Source organism: Crocodylus porosus, unplaced genomic scaffold, assembly GCF_001723895.1.
Source record: "Crocodylus porosus isolate Cpor-Errol unplaced genomic scaffold, CroPor_comp1, whole genome shotgun sequence".
Classification (NCBI taxonomy): domain Eukaryota; kingdom Metazoa; phylum Chordata; order Crocodylia; family Crocodylidae; genus Crocodylus; species Crocodylus porosus.
Genome location: NW_017728911.1, coordinates 18534686 through 18540795, shown reverse-complemented (window position 1 = coordinate 18540795; position 6110 = coordinate 18534686). Strand labels below are relative to the sequence as shown.

Here is a 6110-nt window from a genome sequence, read left to right as displayed (position 1 = left end):
AAAAAAAAAAAAAAAAAAACCTGCCAAAAAAGTGGGATAGCACACCTGGTTTCCCCAGGAAATCCCTGGAAATGCCAGGCCAGTGATCACCATGGTGAAAGGTGGGTCGGGGTGCCTTAACCCCTAGTCCTCACGTTAGGGTGGGTCACGTACACCGGAAGTAGTTGTGGGGGTGCAAGCCCCAAGGAGGAGAGTTGAAGGCCAGGTATGGCCAATGCCACCTGAGCCCTGCGGGGGTTCGAGACCCCGAGGAGGAGAGTTGGGGCCAGGCACGGCTACAGACACCTGAGCCCACTTGTGGAGGGAAGCCCTGAGACCCTGAGTAAAGGGGGCATTACGAGCAGTTTGGAGCCCCCAGTGTGAGGGGGGCAGCGTGTGGAGCCCTGTGAAGGGAGAGGGGGCTCAGCCAGAAAGAGTATGGGTCGAATATAACACTGGTAGTAGCACCATGATCTGCTGCCCATGGGGGGAGTGAGAGTCCTCTGTGAGACCCTGAGGCACCAGTTGTGGTATGAGGTAACCCCAGCTCCCCACTTCTATATAAGAGTATACGGCATATATCAAGGCCTGCCAGAGCTTCCCCTGACTGTCCCAGCCAGAGGCCAGGACCTGGAGGGTCAGAAAGGCAAGGAGGCCCACCGAGAAGGACGCCCAAGAGCCAGGGACCTGGGGTCCTGATTGGCCTGGAGGTGGGCTGGGGCTAGTGTGAGCTGAAGGTCCCAGTGAGGGGACCACACCCAAAGGGGAACTGGTGGCAGGGAGATATGTGGCAGTATGACAGCAGAGTCCATCTGAAGGGAGGAACTCAGCTGGGGGTCCTACAGAAAGATTTTGGGGTCCATCGTGTGTGACTGGTGCATATGAGAACATCAGGATGTCATCAGTGAGACTTGGGCTGTGTTATAGGGGAGGAATGGTGATAGTGCCCTGTAGCAGCAGGGCAGAAAATGGGCAGCCTCCCGCCTAATTACATCTATTAATTAATCAATTAAGACCAAGGGGTGGTGGGTGAGAAGGTGGGCAGTTAGACACGGGGAGCTGGGGTAACTCACACCAAGACTGGTACCTCAGGGTCTCACAGGGGACTCACTCCCCCACCCCTGGCCAGCAGATCGTGGTGCTACTACCAGTGTTATATTTGACCCAAATTCTGCCTCCCTGTATTGGAGGACTTACTGGGGTCAGGACTGGCTGAGCCCCCTCTCCCTTCACAGGGCTCCACATGCTGCCCCCCCCACACTGGGGGCTCCACACTGCTCGTAATGCCCCCTTTACTCAGGGTCTCGGGGCTTCCCTCCACAGGTGGACTCAGCTGGCCATAGCCGTGCCTGGTCCCAACTCTCCTCCTCAGGGTCTCAAACCCCCACAGGGCTCAGTCCACCTTGGCCACATCTGGCCTCCAACTCTCCTCCTCGGGGCTTGCACCTCCACAACTACCTCCAGTGTACACAACCCACCCAAAGGTGAGGGCTAGGGGTTAAGGTGCCCCAACCTGCCTTTCACCATGGTGATCACTGGCCTGGCATTTCCTGGGGGCTCCTGTGCCACTGGGAGCCCCATCAGGCCACCCACTCCTGGCAGGGTGTAGTTTCTGGTCATACCCAGGACCAGGAGCCTCTTACCATCCCCTACAGCACCTCCAGATGAAACTCAGCAGTCCTCAGGCCAGGCCATGTTGTTGCCTTCCCCTCCAACAGCCAAACTGCCTTGTTTATATAGGTAGCCCTGAGCCTAAAACAGCTGCCCTCATTAAGCACCTGGAGGCTGCCAGCTCCAGGGCCTTAAAGTGGAAGGCACACATAGTGCTCTGCCACAATCGGTGTCAGATAAGTAGTAATTTTGCATGATGTTGTAAAATTACTGATTAAAACCAGTACTTTAGAAGAGAGGATGATAAATCTCCAATCCTTTGTACGAAGTTTAGTGTTGATTTTGTGCTGAAGGAGAGATTGTATGTATTGTATGCATATACTTAAGAGAGTGTGATTAGTGTTACACAGGCCACCTTAATTCTAGCTCTGCCTAACTTTTGAGTGTTTGATTTTGCAACCTTAATAATTCAATTATCCCAAAGGACTGTGTAAGTATTTGTGTACTTGCAAGCTCTCATAATAAATAGGAAGTATATCAAAATCAGAATGGTATTCACACAACTGGGAGGCTAGGAAGTGAAGCAATGACAGCAAATTACTGAAAGCATCTTTTTGACTAATCGATATTTTCTGTTTCTTTGGCCTAAATAGACCTAATGATGACATGAGAACAGCATCCCATCAGCATATCTAATAATAAGAAGGAAGTTTCCTCTTCCCTTTCACAAGCTACTTCTTCCCTGGTTTGTCTGCTGCTCTGGTGGTCTCTTCCTTCCAACACTCAACTTGCATCTCATATTTTCTCTTTTGGAGTAGTATAATGCTAATTAGGTGCCCATATTTTATCTTGAATATTAGACCTCTAGAAGGGTGGTGATACTAAGTGAGATACATATGTGCTGAGATGAAGGTTTTATACTGCCCACATAATGTCTCTTTTCAACAAATATGTTTTCAACAATAATTAAGCAATTTTATTAAATGCTGCTAGTGCTATCTTTGGTATAGCCAAACCAGTGAATAGGAACATTGACTGTTAGGGGCTTCCCAGCCCACTGAGTCCAGCTCCTTACATTTGCAGGCATCCATCTGTCCAAAGGGTCTGCATGGTCATCCACTGCAACCTTGCACACCACAGGCACAAAGCACCTCAGGAACAAATGAAAACCTGGCCTACAACATATTGCAGGTGAGGCTGGAAGGACAAGTACTTCCAACAACTTGCCACTGAAATGGATATTTATTAGATTAACAAATATGCTCAGACAATCCTAGGAAGTGAATCGCATTGCAGACAAACAAAAATCCACAGCATACAGTCCTTGTGAATCTGACCTGGGAGAAAATTTTCTTCCATATCTGAAATCTAGTGGTCTATTTGACTGTGTGCATACACAAGACCTCCAGCCAGTTACACTCTATACACTTTATACTTAAACCATACTAAGGGCACTTAACACACAAACCTGTGCAATTTAGAGCTTGTTAATTCATGCTAAGTGCCCTCTGAGCATATCAAAGTTGTGATACTTCAGGTTAACTCTGGCCTGTGGTACCTAGCTCAGTCTGCTCCATGGAGATAAAATGAGCAATTCAAAGTCCTCCAGCATCCCAGGATGTGTTGTTCATCCTTCTCCCTCTTGCCACCCACCAAAGATAGAGGCCAGGTGTCCTGGCTTCTAGCCATGGCCCTGCTCCCAATCCTCTAGTGGCAACTCAGAGCTGTGCAGGCAAAAAACAGTATTAACCTTAAAAAAGCAACTGCTCCCGGTGCCCTCTAACTTTAATAGCACTTAACATTCCAAAGAGTGAATACGATCTAAGTGTAATATGTAAGTTCAGTCTTATTAAGTACTGGCAGAAACACTAGTCCACCCCAACAAGACACCCATGTTTTGGTACGGATGATACGGAATGCTTTAGAAAAAGCCAAAAGAAAAAATTTCAGAAGACAAAGAAAATATTCAAGAGGGGAATAATGCCCTTCATGACCCCTATAGAAGACCATCAAAAACCTTGAAGTTTGGGATTACCAGACACCTCTTACATGGAGAGATTGTTTCCTTTCTGTTCTACCACAGGGATGCTCAATACCTGAATCCATGAATCACACGCCCTGATTGTTGCTGCATGAATACCTCTAATATCTTGTCATGCTATCTTTTCCACAAGCGTGTCAAGCTCCCTCTTGAAGTAATTCCTAGTAGTCCCTTGTTCTCACACTTTTTTGGAAGAACACTCTAAACTTTTCCTTCTTTTTCTTCTCCTAATTTCCTGCCTACTCCTGCACTGGATATAACGGATTGCTATATTTGAGACTAGTAACTGCTTTTTTACATTGTGTATTAGTTGGGTTTAGGGATGGGATGCTTTTATCTGAAGTGTCACAGTGTCTGATAGAGTCAGTGTTACAATTCCCTGCAGTAATGGGGCCACACATGGACCCAATTCTGCATTTCTTGCTTGTGTACCCCAAAAACTTCCTTTGCAGTCAGTCAATACATTGTTTTGGGGTGTATTTGGGATACAGTATTTGGCCTGTGAGCATGAATTCTTTCCAGTCACTGGTTTAGATGCTGAGAGAAAGAAATAGGATAGATGACAGGAAAAGGACATCCCAGCTAATCAGAAGTATCCCAAAACAGAATTTACAGGATACTGACGTATTCTATTATGAGTCTATATATTGTGCAACTTTTGAAAAAGGGATTCAGAATCTTTAGCTTTGTTTCTATCATTTGTGCCACAGTTGGTATTTCTGCACAAATGTGGCCAGCTTTGTGCAGGAGTGCCTAAATTCTGCAGTGCTGCTACTAAGTAAAGTGGGTCACCAAGTAGCACAGCTACAATTTTTGTTTATAACAGCATCATCAGTGCTTTGCAGGAAACTTTGATGATTATTTTGTAATGCTATCCCATGTTTTCTAAAGCATTTTTATTATGGCATTAGCGATTCAAAAGATTCTTCAGAGAAAATGAGTTTATTCAGAGAATGCCATGTGTTACCTGATTATTATGTGTTCCCTGCTTTAATCAGAGCCATGGTATTCCTTTTACCTCTCTCTTTTAATTAAGCAAAGATATAATTATATGGACTTACTTATTTGGACAAGAGGAACATTATAACAATAGTGATGACCTTGAAAAAATTAAAATGCTTTTCTCCCCCTTGCCTAATTAGATATGATGGAATTAGATATTATTCAGTTTAACAGGAGCACCAAGGGAAAAAACTTTAACCCTAGTGCTTGACATATGTAAATATCACCATTTTTGATATGAGAGAGATGGTGAGAGAGATGCATATTGAACATTCTGGCCTGCAATACTTACAATTACACAGACATTTTTTCTCCATGGATTCACACTATAGGCATATTAACATATCTTCAAGACATCCAAGATGGCATATAATAGTACGTATTATAGATACATACTATATGTATAGGCAAAGAAAGGATTTTGAATGTTGAGATGTCATCAGTTTCCCTATTTTAATTTAAAATATCTGTACATATGACTAACAATCTCTACAAAATCATCTCCATATATGTTTGTAATTTCCAATTTTACTTTCTTGTTTTTATTGCCCCTTTGTAGCTGTTTTCAGTCAAAGGTTTGTTAGCTCTTCCTTTCTCATCATACAAAGTGAAAGGACTTATTGTAAGTTCATGATAGAATGGGTCAGCATGCTGCTGAGTAACAGATAGATGACTAAAATCAATATCAGCTCCTTTTAGTGGGAGAAAGGACTATAAAATAAGAGCCATCTGACAGGGCTACTGAAATTTCACATTTAACAAAATAAAATTAACTGGTTTTAGCATAGTTTGGATAATTTAAAATTATTTCTGTCACTGAATGACAAAAATAGCACAGAGAATTTGGCTTTGTATACAGAGCATTTGAATGGTCAGCAGTCATCTACTAGTCTATTTTCCAAGGTTTCTGTCACAGTCAGTGATCTCATAGTTAATGGTACAGGGCTACTCTTTGTCAAAGAACATTTTCATCTTTTAATGGCAGGAAAAGTGATACAACTTGGGTTGTCTTAGTTCAGTTTCAGGGTTTCATTACAAAACATACTTCCACAAGGCAGACTAGTTCATATGCATGGTGAATCTAACCAAAGGGTTAAACCAAAATTACATGAAAGCTTTGTACACACAACAAAAATGGCCTTTAAAATGGCTTAAATGCTTTTTTGCACCACTTGAATGGTATTGCTGTTTGTACGCTTGGCGGCAAATCGAGCTTTAATGGCATTGTGTTCGCATGCTCAGCAGTGTATTGTGCTTTAAATGACTTCGTTACATAGCAAGATAAAACACTTCTGAGGAGTTTTAGTTTGCTACCTAACAAAGTCTAACACTGCACAGGGAGCTGGAAACTGATGTGCTTGGGGCTTGGCAGGCTTCCATTGCCCTGTGCAGTCTTCTCCCACCACCAGCACACCCAGCTGTCCTTTTGCCACCTTGCCATTCTGCCCCGGGAGCAAGCCAGCCATTCTTGAGCAGT

At 44.0% G+C, this 6110-nt stretch overlaps 1 protein-coding gene across 1 annotated transcript in view; it reads left to right on the top strand.

The window, feature by feature from the left end:
- The window catches only part of UNC13C (unc-13 homolog C), a 517638-nt gene that overhangs the window by 40461 nt on the left and 471067 nt on the right, over positions 1-6110 (top strand). The gene's annotated exons all lie outside the window — the stretch shown is intronic.